Source organism: Sciurus vulgaris, assembly GCF_902686455.1.
Source record: "Sciurus vulgaris genome assembly, chromosome: 2".
Lineage (NCBI taxonomy): Eukaryota > Metazoa > Chordata > Mammalia > Rodentia > Sciuridae > Sciurus > Sciurus vulgaris.
The window spans coordinates 122,779,862-122,798,941 of record NC_136462.1 but is presented as its reverse complement, the minus strand read 5'-3'; the positions used below and the strand labels follow the sequence as shown (position 1 = coordinate 122,798,941).

The window sequence follows — 19,080 nt, the reverse complement described above, 5'->3', positions numbered from 1 at the left end:
TTGCACTCATTTTCTTTGCTGTGCAGATGATTTTTAATTTGACATTGTCCCACTTACTGATTCTTGCTTTTATTTCTTGAGCTTTAGGGCTCTTGTTAATGAAGTTGGTGCCCATGCTAATATGATGGATTTCTTCAAGGAGCTGCAAAGTGTATGGTTAATTGCTAGGTCTTTGATCCATTTTGATTTCACGGAGAGGGATCTAGTTTCATTTTGCTACACATGGATACCCAGTTTTCCCAATATCATTTGTTAAAAAGGTTATTTTTTTCTCTAATCATATTTTTGGCATCTTTGTCAAGTATCAAATGACTGTGAATTTATCTCTGAGTCTTCCACTCTGTTCCATGGTCTGTATGTCTATTTTGATGCCAACACCATGCAGTTTTGTTACTATAACTCTGTAGTAAGAGAGGAGATCAGGTATTGTGTTATCTCCAAGATAATTTCTTGCTCAGTGTTTAATTATCTCTTCTGGTCTTCTTCCAAAGGAATTTTAGGACTGCTTTTTCTAGTTCCATTAAGGCAATTAATAAATATATGAAAAAGTGTTCAACATCTCTATTAATTAGAGAAATGCAAATTAAAATAACTCTAAGATTTTATCTTACTCCAATTAGAATGCCTATTATCAAGAAAACAAACAATAATAGATGTTGGCGTGGATGTGGGGGAAAAGGCACACTTTCACATTGCTGGTAGAGTTGCAAATTGATGCAGCCACTCTGGAAAGCAGTGTGGAGATTCCGCAGAAAACTTGGAATAGACCTACCTTTTGACCCAGTTATTCCACTCCTCGGTTTATAACCAAAGGACTTAAAACTAGCATATTACAGTAACACAGCCACATCAATATTTACAGCAGCTCAATTCACAATAGCTTGACTGTGGAACCAACCTAGATGCCCTTCAACAGATGAATGGATAAATAAAGAAACTGTGATATATATATACAATGGAATATTATTCAGTCATAAAGAATAATAATATTATGGCATTTGCAGATAAATGGATGGAACTGGAGAATATCATGCTGAGAGAAATAAGTCAATCCCAAAAAACCAAAGGCTGAATGTTTTCCCTGATAAGTGGATGATGGGGGTGGGGGGTGGCCGGTGAGAGAAGAAAGGAGGAACTTTAGATTATGTAGAGGGATATGAGAGGGAGAAGGGGCGGGGCTATGAAAGATGGTGGAATGAGAGAGACATCAATACCCTATGTACATGTATGATTACATGAATGGTATGAATCTACATTGTGCACAATCCTAGAAAGGAAAAGTTGTACCCCATTTGTGTACAACAAATCAAATGCAGTCTATAAAAATAAAAAATTTTTTAAAAGAATATGATTGGTATTTTGATGGGGACTGCAATGAATCTGAATAATATTTTTGGTAGAACACTGTTCAAACTTGATGTGTTTATATTATTTCCATCATTTTTCTCTCCATTTATTTCTAATTTCATTCCATTATCATCTAATAAGATGCACAGGATATATCAATTTTTCTGTATTTGTTAAAACTCATATTGTACCTTAGAATATGGTCAATTTTGGAAAAGATTCCAAAGTTGGTGAGTAAAAAAGTGATTTCAGCTCTTTGTGGGTGAAATATTGTGTAGATGTTTATTAGGTCCATTTGGTTTACAGTACTACCTAGGTTAACAGTACCTTTATTGATTTTGTCTGCATGCCCTGTCTTTTGGTTAAAGGGGTGTGTTCAAATCACCCAGTATTATTTTATTTGGGCCTAGATGGATTTAATGTCAAAAAGTATTTGCTTAAATGTAATTAGGTGCACCTACATTTGGGGTATAAATATTTACTATCACCTCACCCTCTAGCTGCTCCTTGTTGGGGGTCTAATTGTTGGTTTGGAAGTTCACTCTTGCCTATTCTGTGTGTTGAAGTATTGTTGAAGCTCACGTGGAGAGAGTTTGTGTGTGAAGTCAGGTTCACTGTCACTTGACTGAATTCTAAGTGTAGTTATGAGTTCTTTCTAGTTGCCATGAGTGGTACACACCTCCTCTGCCACATATTCTCACCATGATACAATGTGGTATCACAGGTCTAAAGCAACTTGGTCAAGTGGCTATGAAGTGAAACCCCTGAAATTGTTAGCCAAAATAATTCTTTATCCCTTTTCAGTTATTTATCTCAGGTATTTATTACAGTGATGGAAAACTAACACACACAAAGAAGAATGCTATCAATAGTTCATTACTAAATATATGTCTGTACACTAAGGTTTTAGTTGATACCTCTTTCAAATTCAGGAAGTTTCCCTCTATAATCTGACTGCTAAGAATTTTTTACTTGCACTGCCTTTTCTCAATCCATTGAATCAAAACTTTTCTCCTTATTCAATTAATTTGGTGAGTTATATTGATTCATTTTCAAGTATTTTATCAAACCTGCCTCTAATAAACCTCAAATTGGATTTTTCAATATTAATGACAAAATAGAGGTTATCACTACCTTTTAAAAAGAGGTAGATTTATGTATTTGCCAATATCCTTTAAAAACATTCCCAGTGAGGTTCTAAATTCTTACATAGTGATACTATGGGATAAGCACTTTATATAAACTGATCTAATCCTCATAGTAAACCTATGAATTAAGTAAACATTTCATAGATGAGGAACCTGAGATGCTATAAGGCTAAGAACCTGAATCAAGATTACATGACAGAGATGATTTCAACCTCATTTATTTAGAACAAAATCTAACAGAAAACACTTGCCTTGTTTTTTAAAGAAAGGCATTGAGAGGGGGTCAAAGTAATTATCCCCCATCATAGAACATTTGCATTTTGGACACTAGCAAGTAGAATAAACAATGACACAACATAAAACTAGAGCGTTAGGCAAGACAGAAATAAAAACATGTCTTTTTTTCAGAGACACATTTTATATGTTAGGATACAGAGACCAATAACATAGTGGAACTGTATTTAAAACGGAACTGAAATAAATGTATACCCAAATTATCTAAGGATATATTTTCATTTCAAATACTTGCTCTCTCAACATAAAAGAGAAGAATCTTGTCTACTTATTCATTTATCAATAAATAGAAAAGGCACCAGAGGGTCAAAGTAATATCTCCCAGCAAAAAAGAACATTTGCTTTTTGACCATACCAAGAATAAGACAACGATAAGGCATGATAAAACTAGGGCATTATTTAAGACAGATGAAAAACAGCTTCTTCCAAATTGATTGTTATCATTGCTATCATCATTCTTACTCTTTAAATTACTCTGTCTAAAGGAATAAAAACACGGTTTCATAGAACATGGACATTATAGACAGAAAGACGGCCCTGTATTTGACCCTACCAAATAACAACAATGGAGCCTCAGTGAGGATACTGCTCTGTGAGCAATGTCTTCTTGAAAATAAGCAGGGTAAGAATTATGATAGGGACTCAATTTAAAAATTGCAGAGGGGCTGGAGTTGTGGCTCTGTGATAGAGCACTTGCCTGGCATGTGTGAGGTCCTGGGTTTGATACTCAGCACCACATATAAATAAATAAAATCAAAGACTCATTGACAACTAAAAATTTTTTAAAAATGCAGAAAAACGTTATCCAGAGAAGAATCAAGTAAATAAATAAGAATCAACGTTACCCAGAGAAGAATCAAGTAAATAGTTGTCCTCAATCTTGAAATGGTATAAAGACCCAGACAAATACAATTTATATTCACATGTAAATGTACAAACATCATAAAGATGATTTTGATTCACTGATTATCCATAGTTTTTAAGTATCTATGTTCTATTCTGTATTTTGCTACATGATATATTTTTGAAGTTTAGTAACTATTATTTTAAAACACTTTGTTATTTCCACAAACCCACCGGCCTGGGGACTCGAACCTGGGCCTGAAGCGTGCAAGGCAGGCACATCCCCAGATTTGACCCAGCTATCCCACTCCTTGGCCTATACCCAAAGGACATAAAATCAGCATACTACAGAGATACAGCCACATCAATGTTCATAGCTGCTCAATTCACAATAGCCAGACTGTGGAACCAACCTAGATGCCCTTCAATTGATGAGTGGATAAAGAAACTGTGGTGTATATATATACAATGGAATATTACTCAGCCATAAAGAATGATAAAATTATGGCATTTGCAGGCAAATGGATGAAATTGAGAATATCATGCTAAGTGAGATAAGCCAATCTCAAAAAGCCAAAGGACGAATGATATCGCTAATAAGTGGATGATGACACATAATGGGGGGAGGGAAGGGTTAGTGTTAGGGTTAGGGTTAGAGTTAGGGTTAGGGAGGGGGGCAAGTATGGAGGAAGGAAGCACTGTATAGAGGGAAAAGAGGGATGGGAGGGGTGGGGGGAAGGGAAAAAATAACAATGAATCAAACATTATGTAAATTTATGATTACACAAATGGTATGCCTTTACGCCATGGACAAACAGAGAAACAACATGTATCCCATTTGTTTACAATAAAATTAAAAAAAAAAACACTGATATTGCGCTCTTCACACACTTTAAGATAGTTTCATTATAGATAATATTTATCTACTATGTCAAGTAATTCAACAATCAAAAACTGATAGTAATATCAACAAAAATACAACTAAAACAGTAAGGTTTGTCATCATCCTTGCAATAGTTCAAGATCAACACTAGCAATTAGTTTTTTTCTATTTATCAAAAATGAATCTACAGGGCTGGGGAGATAGCTCAGTTGGTAGAGTGCTCGCATTGCAAGCAAAAGTCCCTGAGTTCTACCCCCAGCACCCAAACAAAAGAAAATAAAAAAAAAAAAAAAAAGAATCTACATGCTGGCATTGTAGTGAGAGGACTTGGCTAGCCTGTGTGAGGCATTAGGTTTGATCTTCACCACATAAAAATGAATAAATAATAAAAAATAAAGGTATTGTGTCCATATACTACTAAAAATTATTTTAAAAAATAAATCTCAAGTTCTATTTTATGAAAATGACACATCTTCTTTTAACTCAATATGATTTTATTAAGGACCACAAAATTAACCCTCAGATGAAGACTATTTCACGGTATCAGAAGGTAGTTACAATGGGAACTTGTTCAGGTTTTACTTCTAGTTGGGGGTTTTCTATTTTTTAAAAATTTAACTTTTTATTTATTTTTATTTGTTCTGCTTTAGATATACATGACAGTAGAGTGTATTTTGGCATGTAATACATATGTGGAACAAAACTTATTCTAACTAGGGCCCTATTCTTTTGGTTGTACATGATGCAGAGTTACCCTGGTCATGGATTCAAATAAAAGGATAACAAAGTTATGTCCAATAAGTTCTACTGTCCTTCCTATTCTGTTCCCCACTCCATTCCCTTTATTCCCCTTTGTTGAACCAATGAACTTCTATCCTTTCCCTCTCTGCCCTCCCTTGTTATGGGTTAGCATCCACGTATCAGAGAGAACATTCAGCCTTTGTTTTTTTGGAACTGGCTTATTTCACTTACCATGACAGTTTCTAGTTCCATTCATTTACTAGCAAATGCCATAATTTCATGCTTATTTAAGGCTGAGTAATATTCCATTATGGATATAAACCACATTTTCTTTATCTACTCATCTGTTGAAGGATACCTAGGTGGGTTATACAGTTTAGCTATTGTGAGTTGAGCTTCTATAAACACTGATGTGGCTGCGTCACTGTAGTACACTGATTTTAGGTCCTTTGAGGATAGACCGAGTAGTGGGATTACTGGGTCAAATGGTGGTTCCATTCCAAGTTTTCAAAGGAATCTCCATATTGCTTTCCACAGGGGTTGCACCAATTTGCAGTCCTACCAGGAATGTATGAGTGTACCTTTCCCCCTACATTCTCAACAACATTTATTGTTGCTTATATTCTTGACAACTGCCATTCTGAATGGAGTGAGACGGAATCTCAGTATAGTTTTGATTTGCATTTATCTAATTGCTAGAGATGTTGAACATTTTTTCACGTATTTGTTGATTGTATTTCTTCTTCAGTGAAGTGTCCATTTAGTTTTTTAGCTCATTTGCTGATTGCATTATTCCTATTTTGGGAGTTAAGTTTTTTGGGTTGTGTATTCTGGAGATTAATACTCTATCTGAGGTGAAGGTGGCAAAGATTTTCTCCCATTCTGTAGGCTCTCTCTTCACATACTTGTTTCGTAGTTTGATACCATCCATTTATTGATTCTCAATTTTACTTCATGCCCTTTAGGAGTTTTATTGAGGATGTCAGTTCCTAAGCTGACATGATGGAGAGTTGGGACTACATTTTCTTCTAGCAGGTGCAGGGTCTCTGGTTTAAGGTCTAGGTTCTTGATACACTTTAAGTTTTGTACAGGATAGGGTTCAATTTCATTCTACTACATGTGTATTTCCAGTTTTCCCAGCATCATTTATTGAAGAGGCTGTCTTTTCTCCAATGTATATTTATGGCATCTACGTTTAGTATGAGATAACTATTTATGTGGGTATGCCTCTGTGTCTTGTATGCTGTTCCACTGGTCTTCATGTCTGTTTTTGTGCCAATACCAGGCTGCTTTTATTACTGTAACTCGGTAGGATAATTTAAGGTTTGGTATTGTGATGCCTCCTGCTTCACTTTTCTTGCTAAGAATTGCTTTGGCTATTCTGGGCCTCTTACTTTTCAAAATGAATTTCATACTGTCTTTTCTATTTCTATGAAGAATGTCACTGGAATTTTAATAGGAACTGCATTAAATCTGTATAGCACATTTGACAGTATTCCCATTTTTAAAACTTTTTCTAATTAATTTATACATGACAGTAGAATGCATTTTGACACCTCATACATAAATGGGATATAACTTTTCATTCTTCTCATCGTACATGAAGTAGAATCACACCAGGTGTGTAGTCATATATGCACAAAGCATAATAATGTACAATTCATTTTACTATCCTTCCTATCCCCATACTACCTCTCCTCCCTCCACTCCCTTCTGCCTAAACCAAAATAACTCTATTCTTCCCTAGACACAGCTCCCACATTTTGAATTAGCATTCACAAATCAGAGCAAACATTTGGCCTTTACTTTTGGGGAACAGGCTTATTTTGTTTAGCATGATATTCTTCAGTTCCATCCATTTACTAGCAAATGGTATCATTTCATTCTTCCTTAAGGCTCAGTAGTATTCCATTGTGTATATATAACACAAGTTTTTTATCCATTCATCTGCTGAAGGGCAGATATCTAGGTTGGTTCCATAGTTTAGCTATTGTGAGTTGAGCTGCTATAAACACTGATGTGGCTACATCACAGTAGGATCCTGATTTTAAGTCCTTTGGGTATATACCAACGAGTGGGATAACTGGGGAAAATGGTGGTTCCATTCTAAGTTTTCTTAGGAATCTCCATATTGCTTTCGATAATGGTTGCACCAATTTGTAATGCCACCAGCAACGTATGAGTGTACCTGTTTCCCCACATTCTCACCAACATTTATTGTTGTCTTCTCGATAACTGCCATTCTGACTGGAGTGAGATTGAATCTCCGTGTAGTCGATTAGCATTTCTCTAGTTGCTAGAGATGTCAAACATTTTTTCACGTATTTGTTGACTGATTGTATTTCTTCTTAAATGTCCATTTAGTTCTTTAGCCCATTTATTGATTTTTTTTTAAGTTTTTTGAGATCTTTATATATGCTGGAGATTAATTCTCTATCTGAGGTGAATGTGTAAATATTTTCTTCCATTCTGTAGGCTCGCTCTTTATGTTACTGTTTCCTCTGCTGAGAAGAACCTTTTTAGCTGGAAACCATCCCATTTATTGAGTCCTGATTTTATTTCTTGCACTTTAGCAAGTTTTCTTAAGGAAGTTAGCTCCTAAGCCAACATGGTGGAGATTTCGGTCTACCTTCCCTTCTACTAGGTGGAGAGTCTCTGTTTTAGTTCCTAAGTCCTTGATCTACTTTGAATTGAGTTTCATACAAGGTGAGAGATAAGAGTTTAATTTCATTTTGTTACATATGCATTTATAATTTTCTCAGCACCATTGATTGGACTGGCTATATTTCTCCAGTTAATGTTTTTGCTGCCTTTATCTAGTATGAAATAATTGTATTTATGTGGGTTTGTCTCTGTGTCTTTTGTTCTGTACCACTGCACTGCATATCAGTTTTGGTGCCAATACCATGCTATTTTTGTTACTATGATTTTGTAGTATAGTTTAAGGTCTGATATTGTGATGCCTCCTGCTTCACTCTTCTTGCTAAGGATTACTTTGGCTATTCTGGGTCTCTTATTTTTCCAAATGAATTTCGTGATTTTGCTTTTTCTATTTCTATGAAGAATGTCGTTGGGATTTTAATAGAAACTGCATCAAATCTGTATAATACTTTGGGCAGTATGGCCATTTTGACAGTATTAATTCTTCCCATCCAGAATATGGATGATCCTTCCATTTTCTGAGGGCTCTTTGATTTCTTTCTTTATTGTTCTGTAATTTTCTTTGTAAAGCTCTTTTACTTCTTTTGGTTCCCAAATATTGTTTTGAGGCTACAATGAATAGGAAAGTTTTCCTAATTTCTCTCTCATTTGCTTCATCACTGAAATTTAGGAATACAATTGATTTATGGGTGTTCATTTTGTTTCCTTCTACTTTACCAAATTTGTTTCAGTTCTAGAAGCTTTCTGGTGGAGTTTTTTGGATCTTTTAAATATAGAATCAGGTTGTCAGCAAATAAGGATAGTTGAGCTCTTCTTTTCCTACTTGTATCCCTTTAATTTCTTTCGTCTAATTGCCCTGGTTGGATTTCCAGGACTATGTTGAGTAGCAGTGGTGAAATAGTGCATCCTTGTCCAGCTCTAGTTATTAAAGGGTATAATTTCAATTCTTCTCCATTTAGAATGATGGTGGCCTTGGGTTTGAAATACGTACCTTTTACAATGTTGAGGCATTTTCCTACTATCTGTAGTTTTTCTAGTGTTTGGAGCATGAATGGATGCTGAATTTTATCAAAAGTGTTTTCTGCATCTTTTGAGATAATCATGTGATTCTTGTCTTTAAGTCTACTGAGGAGATCAATTCTGTTTACTGATTTCTGTATGCTTAGCCAACTTTGTATCACTGGAATGAACTCCCCTTGATCATGGTGCACTTTCTTTTTAATATGTTTTTGTATGCAATTTACCAGTATTTTATTGAGGAGTTGTGCATCTATGTTCATCAGGGATATTGGTCTGAAGGTTCTCTTTCTTTAATGTGTCTGTCTGGTTTTGGAAACAGGGTTATATTAACTTCACAGAATGAGTTTGGAGGGTTCCCTCCTTTTCTATTTCATGAAATATTTTGTGGAGTACTGGTGTAAGTTCTCTAAAGTTCTGGTAGAACACTAAAGAAAGAAATTAAAGAAAACCTTAGAAGATGGAAAGATCTTCCATGTTCTTGGATAGGCAGAATTAATATTAAATGGCCATGCCAAAAGCACTATACAAATTCAATGCAATTCCAATTAAAATCCCAATGATATACCTCATAGAAACAGAAAAAAGCAGTCATGAAATTCATCTGGAAAAATAAGAGACCCAGAAGAGCTAAAGCAATCCTTAGCAGGAAGAGCAAAGCAGGTGGTATCGCAATACCAGAACTTCAACTATACTACAAAGCAGTAGTAATAAAAACAGCATGGTACTGGTACCAAAATAGGTAGACCAATGGTACAGAATAGAGGACACAGAGACAAACCCACATCAATACAGTTATCTCATACTAGACAAAGATACCAAAAAACATACAATGGAGAAAAGACAGCCTTTTCAACAAATGGTGCTGGGAAAACTAGAAATCCACAGCAAAATGAAACTAAACCCCTATCTCTTACCCTGCATGAAACTCAACTCGAAATGGATCAAGGACCTAGGAATTAGACCAGAGACCCTGCACCAAACAGAAGACAAAGTAGGTCCGAATCTTCATCATGTTGGCTTAGGACCAGACTTCCTTAATAAGACTCCCAAAGCACAAGAAATAAAAGCAGGAATCAATAATTGGGATAGATTCAAACTAAAAAGCTTTCTCTCAGTAAAGGAAACAATCAATAATGTGAAGAGAGAGTCTACAGAGTGGGAGAAAATCTTTACCACACTCACTTCAGAGAGAGCACTAATCTCCAGAATCTATAAAGAACTCAAAAAACTTTACACCAAGAATACAAATAACCCAATCAATAAATGAGCTAAGGAAATGAGCAGACATTTCAGAGAAGACCTACAAGCAATCAACAAATATATGAAAAAACACTTTCAACATCTCTAGTAATAAGAGAAATGCAAATCAAAACTACCCTAAGATTTAATCTCACCCCAATTAGAATGGCTATTATCAAGAGTACAAGCAACAATAAGTGTTGGTGAGGATGTAGGGATAAAAAGTACACTCATACATTGCTGGTGGGGTTGCAAATTGGTGTAGTCACTCTGGAAAGCTGTATGGAGATTCCTTAGAAAACTTAGAATGGAACCACCATCTGACCCAGCTATCCCTCTCCCTGGCCTAATAACCAAAGGACTTAAAATCAGCATACTACAGTGACAAAGCTACATCAAAGGTCATGGCTGCCCAATTCACAATAGCTAGATTGTGGAACCAATCTAGATGCCCTTCAATAGGTGAATGGATCAAGAATCTGCTGTATATAAACACAATGGAATATTATGCAGCCATAAAGAAGAATAAAATTATGGCATTTGCAGGTAAATAAAAGGAGTTAGAGAATATCATGCTCAGTGAAATAAGCCAAGCCCAAAAAAACCAAAGGCTGAATAATTTCTCTGGTACGTGGATGATGATATATAACAGGGGGCAGGGGAGGAGGTAAGGGAAGAATGGAAGAAGAATGGATTGTGTAGAGGGACATGCAGGGTGGGGTGGGGGCAGGGGGAAGGAAATATAATAGAATGAGACAAACATCTTTACCCTATATACATGTATGATTACACAAATGGCATGATTCTACTTCAGGTAAAACCAAAAAAACGACAGTTGAACCCCATTTGTGTACAATCAATCAAAAAGTAAGTAAATAAATAAATAAATAAATAAATAAATAAATAAATAAATAAATAAAAATAAAAGCAGCATACCAAAGTGATGCAGCCACAACAATGTTCACAGCAGCACAATTCACAATTGCTAAGCTATGGAACCAACCTAGTTGTTCATCAATGGATGAACAGATAAAGAAAATGTGGTTTATATACAAAATGGAATATCACTCAGCTACAAAGAAGAATGACTTCACTAGCATCCACTAGTAAGTGGATGGATATGAAGAATATCATGCTGTATGAAATAAGTCAATCCCCAAAACACTAAGGTTGAATGAACTCTCTGATATATGGATGCTAAGCCAAACAAACGGGGAAGACTAGAAGTTCGGTGTAGAAGACCAAGGGGAATAAAGGGAAGGAAGGGGAATAGGAATAGGAAAGACAATGAAATGAATCTGACATAACTTTCCTATGTACACATATAAATACACCACAGTGAATCTCAACATCATGTACAATTACAAGACCGGGATCCTAATCAGAATAAGATAAACTCCATGTTTTTAAAAATAGGTCAACCTAGATTCTACTGTCATGTATAACTAAAAAAAAAAATAAAATAAAAACTTTTAAAAGACCACAAAGTAAATAACCATACAGAAAAACTACATAAAAGTATTTAAAATTAGATTTAACATTAGATTTCCCTCAATGCTCTAAGTCATAATTCTATAATATTTCTTAAACCTTATGTCTTTGCTCTGCCTCTCCTCTGTTCAAATTAGTTCTTCATAATTATGCTCTCATCAATTGTGACACAAGGTTTAAACCTTTCTTTGAAAGAATGAAGTAGACCCACAAGTAAAAAATGCATGACAGAATAAAAGCTCACATTCTTTTAAATTAAAAACAAAATCTAGATATAGAATGATACTTCACTCATGCTGTATAAAATACATACACAAAATAAAATGCATAAGATAAAATTACTACACATAAAAAAAGGAAAATCCATATTCAAGTGAAAAATCAGTCAAAAAATTAGATCAAAGAATGACATATAATGAACTTCAAGCTGATTCATCACCATGTTGAAAGGAAACAGGACTATAATGAAAACTATAAACAAATTGAAACTATAAAAATTAACCAAAGGGGACATCTAGAAAGTAGAAATACAATGTATATAATGAAAAATTCAAAGGTGGGGTGACTAACAGCCAATGAGATACACAGAAAGAAAAGATCATATAGCGAAACAAAATCATTCTCTAAACTCCAGCAAAGGGGGGGGGGAGGCTGATGATATAAAATAACTCTATTTGGAACAATATCAAATGTTTTATTTTAAGTACAACTACAATCCCAGAAAAGGAAGAGAAACAATGGGCACAGGAAAAAATTAGTTTTCAAGAATCAGCGGCCAGGATTTGTACACACGTGGGGGAAAAAATATACTCAAAGTTTCAAGAAACTAATGAATACCAAATAGGATAAACACAAAGAAGAGCATACATAGTGAATTGTAATGAAATTGCTTAAACCAATGATACTGTGTGTTCATGTGTAGCAGACCAAAAAAAATTTTTATAAATAGTATTAAAATAGCATTAATAGTGTCAGAAACAACCTAAGCTACTAAGAAAATAACATGTTTAAACATTTAAGAAAAAATTATCATAACAGAATTTAACATCCATTGAATATCTGATTCATAAATGAAAGGCAAATATACATTTTCAGTCTAACGAATGCTAGGGAGATCTATTTCCAGTAGATACGAACTATAAGAAAATTATTAAAGGAAATTATTCAGGTTAAGGAAAATGACACTAGGAAACAACATGGAGAAGCAGCACAGAATACAGTTTCTTTAACTTGATAAGAGATAATGGAATGACAAGAGCAAAATTAGAAAAAAAAATGTGCTGTGGAATTTACAAAATATCAAGAAGTAAAATACATGACAGTAATAAGGGAAGATGGAAGTACTAAAGTTCTAAAATTGTAATTCAAGTGGTGTAACTAAAGACATGCTTTGAGAGTTTAAAGACATTATGGAACAAACACTAAAAATTGATAGAGCAAATAAATCAATAAAAAAGATAATAAGGAACACTAAAAAATCAAAATTAAGAAAGAACAGGGGAAAAAAGAATGAAGAATAGACAAGTAGACAAAAAAATCAAAATAATACACTTAACTATAGCAATAATTACATTAAACATAAATTGATTACAAACTTCAAATAGCCAGGTGTGGTGGCGCACACCTGTAATCCCAGCAACTTGCAAGACTGAGACAGGAGGATTCCAAGTTCAAAGTCAGCCTCAGCAGCTTAGCAAGGCCCTAAGCAACTCAATGAGACCTTGCCTCTAAACAAAATACAAAGAGGTCTGGGGATGTGGCTCAGTGCTTATGTACTGGGTTCAATCCCCAGTACCAAAAAAAATAAATAAAAATAAAAACTCCAAGTAAATGACAAAAAGTCTTCCTTTTTTCATTCAGTCTCAAAAAGGATGATTATGAGAGGCACATGAAAGAGACACAGTTACAGTTTAAAACTAAATGATATGAGAAAACTAAAAAATAGAAATTGTTATATCAATATTAGACAAAGTAGATTTCAGAATAAGGTGCATTGGCATATACGTAGAACACTTCATAAGGGTAATGAGATCAATTTGTTACAACATCTACAGAATATATACTAACACAATAAATTTGCATGTATCTAAAAAAAGTTTCATAATTTGTAGAAAAACTGAAAAGAAACTAAAAAGAGAAACAAAAATACACAATAAAATTTGGAGATGTCAGTACTCTTTTTTAAGAAACATACAGAGGGCAGGGGTTATGGCTCAGTGGCAGAATGCTTGCTTAGCACATGTGAGGCAGTGGGTTCAATTCTCGATACCACATAAAAAAATAAGGTATTGTGTCCATCTACAACTAACAATATTTTAAAAAGAAGAAACATATAGAACAATATCAGACAGACAATATTAGGGACAAAACAGTCTTCTGACTTTAACAGTATCAACCATCTAGACATAATTGACAATGAAGAAATTACACACAAAAACACAATTATAAATGCTTTTCAAGTAAACAGGCAACATTGATTAAGGTAGAGCAGATGATGAGAACTAAAACAATTCCCAGTGAATTTTAAAAACCAAAATTACACAGTGTCTTCTCTGACTAAAGGAAATTAAATCAGCAATCAAAGCCAAAAGGGTGCCTGGAAGGCTCCTAAATGGAAATTAACACACACTTCTCCCTGCCCTGCCCCCAGTACTGGGGACTCAACTCAGAGGCACTTTAACACTAAGCTATATCCCCAGACCTTTTTATTTTTATTTTGAAACAGGGTCTCACTAAGTTGCCCAGGATGGCTTCAAACTTGTGATCCTGCTGTATCAACCTTCCAAGTAGTTGGGATTATAGGCATGTTCCATCATGCCAGCTAAGCAACCAATGGGTCAAAGAAAGTAAAAATAGAAAAAATTTTTTAAAAAATTTTTATTAGTTGTTGATGAACCTTAATTTGTATGAAGTGCTGAGAATTGAACCCAGTGCCAAGAACATGCTAGGCAAGTGCTCTACCCACAATCCCAGTCCTATATGTGTCATTATAAAAAAAGAAAACCTCAATCTTATACAAATTCAGAATATAAAGGAGGAAACAATTCCAACTTATTTAATGAGACAGCTTTCTTCTGATACCAAAACCAAAGACTCAACAGGGAAATTAAACACTAATATACATCATAAGCATAAGTGTAAAAAATCCTCTACAAAATATAAGCAAACTAAATCCGACAATATATAGCAAAGAAAATACATTATTAACAAGTGATTTATTCTAGGAATATAGGGTTGATTCAACATTCAAAACTCAAATTGAACCGTACAATTAAAAGAAAAATTTTAGTTGTAGATGCACACAATGCTTTTGTTTTTTATGTGATGTTGAGAATCAAACCCAATGCCTCACACATGCTAAGTGAGCACTCTACCACTGAGCCACAATCCCAGCCCCAAAGTGTACACTTTAAATAGATGACTTGCAAATAATGTGAATTGTATCTCAATACAACTGATTAAGGGGCTGTGGCTGTGGCTCAGTGGTAGAAGCACTTGCTTAGCATATGTGAGGCACTGGGTTCAATTCTCAGCACCACGTATAAATAAGTGAATAAAATAAAGGTCTATCAACATCCAAAAATTTTTTTAAAACTGATTAAAAATTATTATAAGGCACCACACTGATAAAAAAAAAAGAAACTTGAAATATGCAGAAAAAGATTTGAGAATATGGAACATCAATTTATGGCACAAACTCTGAAGGAACTAGTAAAAGAAATCTTACTTAACCTGACAGAGGGCATCTGCAAAAATCCTATAGCTAACATCATACCATAATGGTGAAAAATTGAAGCTTTCCAGTTACTGTCAGGTTCAGGGCTTCTATTTTACATTTTACTGAAGGTACAGAGCAACACAATTAGATAAGAATAAGAAATAAACAGTACACACATTGTAAAGAAAGAAATAACACTTTTTATACTCAGATATTCATGAATAAAAAAACAACTTATGGGGCTGGAGTTGTGACTCAGTGGTAGAGCGTTTGCCTGGTACATGTGAGGCCCTGGGCTCGATACTCAGCACCACATATAAATAAATAAATATAAGATCCATTGACAACTAAAAAAATTTTTTAAAAAGAGTCTAGACTCTAAAAAAAATGACTTACGTATTTACAAAACAACTATTAATAGTTCATAGTCAATTTGATAATGAAGTTATCAAATTAAAATTTGAATATCGAATTAAAAATGAAGTTATATTATCACTTTCGATGGCTTCAAAACCAGAAAATACTAGGGATAAATTTCATGAAAAACTGTTTAGACTTATATACTGAAAAATCACAAAACTGAGAGAGAGTGAAAAAGCCATAAACAAATGCAGAGATACACCATAATTCATGGACTGGAAAACTCAATACTATCAGAATGTCAGTTTTTTCCAAACTAATCTACAAATCCCATGCAATTCTTATCAAAATCCCAATAGCCTTTTTATTTCAGAAAATAAAAAACAGACCCTAATATTTATATGAAAATGCAAATTTCCTTGGATAACCAAAACAATCTCCGAAAAGATAAAAGATTTCTACAACTTTACTTGAAGACTATCTATAAACCTAAAGTATGGTTATCAAGGCTGTTTAAGGATAGACAAACAATCACTGGAACAAAAATGAACTGAGTATCCAGAAACATCCACAACAATAGGGCTGATTTACATTTTTTTACCAAGTTTTCAAAAGAGGAAACAGATCAATGGGGAAAAAATTTTTTAAACCAAGATGCTAAATTGGCATAATGGAAAAGGAAAATCTTTTCAACAAATGGTGCTGGGACAACAGACTAGGTATGTGGAAAAATAAACCCCTAATTGTACTTTATATCATTGCCATTAACTGATTTGAAATAAATCATAAGCCTTAATGCAAAAACTAAAATTACAAAAGCTTCCAGAGAAAATTTTTGAAGAGACTTTCTTTTAACCTTTGGATCTTTTAGATGACACAGAAAGCACTAAACACAATGGGAAAATGTTGATAAACAATATCAAAATTAAACTTTTGCTTACTAAAAGCTATCTTCAAGAAAATGTACAGGCAGCCAGGTATGGTGGCATACGCTTGCAATCCCAGTGACTCAGGAGGCTGGGGCAGGAGAATCACAAGTTTAAGGTCATTTTCAGCAACTTAGTGAGACCCTATTTTGGGGAAAGGGGTGCAAGAGGCTGAAGGTGTAACTCAGTGGTTAAGCACACCTGCCATACCATCCCCAATACCAAAAAAGAAAATGAATAGACAAACTCCAGATGAAGAGAAAAATTTCTCAATACATAAATCTGATAAAAAAAATTAGAATCAGAATATATAAACAACTCAAAAGTACAATGATAGACCAGTATTTTAAATGGTCTTAAAAGTTCTTCGAAAGACACTTCACAAGGGAAGACACTGAATGCTTACCAAGCACATGAAAAGATGCCCATTAATCACTGGGGAATTGCAATTACAACCAAAATGAGATATTACTACATTTCCACCAGAATTAGGCTAAAATTTTAAAACTAACTACCAAATACTGACAAGACTGGAGAGCAACTAGAACTTCCAGAGACTACAGATGGGCGAATAAAATGGTACAACCACTATGAAAAATATTTTGGCAATTATACTTCTCTAGGTATTTACCCAAGAGAAATGGAAACAAAGTTCACCCGAAGACTTGATAGGAGCCCAATAAATGGCCCAAACTGCAAATCCAAATGTCTATCAAGAGATGAATGAACAAAAAATTGTTGTATTTTCACATAATGGACATGTTCAACAATGAAAACACCATCACAGATAAATCTCGAAAACAATATTCTAAGAAAAAGCCAGCTGCAAAGGAATGGGATTTCAAATGTATGAATTTTTAGAAAAGGAAAAGGTTCTAATGATAATTATAGAAAGCAGTTATCACCAAAGGCCAGGGGTAATAGGAATTTGCCACAAAGAGGCACAGAGAAACTCTGTGGAACAATGGAACATTCTAAATTTTGAAAGGTGTATGGATTCCATAGGTAAATAGATTTATTGAAACTCACTACTTAATCTCTCTTCATTTCACGTAATGTCGTAGCTTCATGAAAAAAGTCAATACGTACAGGTATGTATGTACTAACAGACACAATTGCAAAATATTAGAAGCAACTGAATTATAGGCATTTTCCCCATGGTTATTTGTAGTTTTAAGATTTTAATAAGCAAGCACTACTCAAATAAAAAAAAAAATAATAAGGTCCTTAAGCAAGTCCTCACTAAAGAGCTAACATCTGAACAAAGACCTAAAGGTGAGAGAGTCAACTACATGGATGTATTTTAGAAAAGCATTCTAGATTGAAGAAACCTGAACTGTCAAAGTCCTGAGATCTCTAGAAATGACAATGCTCTGACTTAGCACTTTAACAGGTTTATTCTGGCTAGAGTGCTCAGAATAGACAAGGTCAGAAAAAAGACTAGTCAGAGGACTATTACAACAATCCAGGTGGAGAGATGGTGGAAGCTTGGATTTGGGGAAAGCAGTGAAATTAGAGAAAAATGATCAAATTCTGAATATATTTTAAGGCAAACCTAATATCACTTGCAGTCAATTGAAGGCACAGTGAAGTAGAGAAAGAGAGGTCAAGGATAACTTAACTGGTTTGGACCTAGTCAATGAAACTACAGTATCATTTACTGATAGAGAAGACTAGGAGATGAGGTTGGGTTGGGGGGCGGTGGAGAAGACACAACAGGTTTTTCTGGACATAATAAATTGGAGTGAAATCGAAGGTATTAAATGGGTAGTCATCAGCAACTACAGAGTAGTTAAAGGCACAGGATTAGGTAAGCTCACCAAAGGAATGGCTACGTGAAGAAGAGAACCAAAGAACAGGCTCTGAAGTGTTCATGTGTCAGGAGGTCAGCAAGTTCTCAGCATCAACTAGAAATGAAAGTAATACCCTGAAGTAAACTGTTGAAAATATTCTTAGAAACTGAGAATGAGTTCAAAAATTGAAAATAAGATAGCCTTTTCTATTCTTCATATAAAAGAGCACTCTCAAGGCACTGATGATTCTGTAATGTGAAGTGTACACCCTGACAGATCCAAATCTGGACGTGGTAATTACAAAGAGGTAACTGCATCATTCACCATCATTCTAGTTCTATATTTTTATAATCCCATGGGTCAAGCTTTTCTATCTTTGACATATTTGGAAATAAAAGTTTAAGGGCATATTCGGAATACTTCTACTCAAATAGTGAAGGTTTATCTATAAAGAAGAACTATATTTGTGTTTTCAAACAACACGCATCAGTCATCAGATGACACTCAAAGCTTGTGAGGTAATGATGTACTACACAGCTGTCTGATCTTCAGATGTCACTTTCGAGGCTGATGATAAACTATAGGTCTGACAACTCACTTTCCATTTTAAGATATT

The 19,080-nt window shown here is 34.5% G+C and overlaps 1 protein-coding gene across 8 annotated transcripts in view; it reads right to left on the bottom strand.

The window, feature by feature from the left end:
• The window catches only part of SCAPER (S-phase cyclin A associated protein in the ER), a 470,315-nt gene that overhangs the window by 258,429 nt on the left and 192,806 nt on the right, over positions 1 to 19,080 (bottom strand). The gene's annotated exons all lie outside the window — the stretch shown is intronic.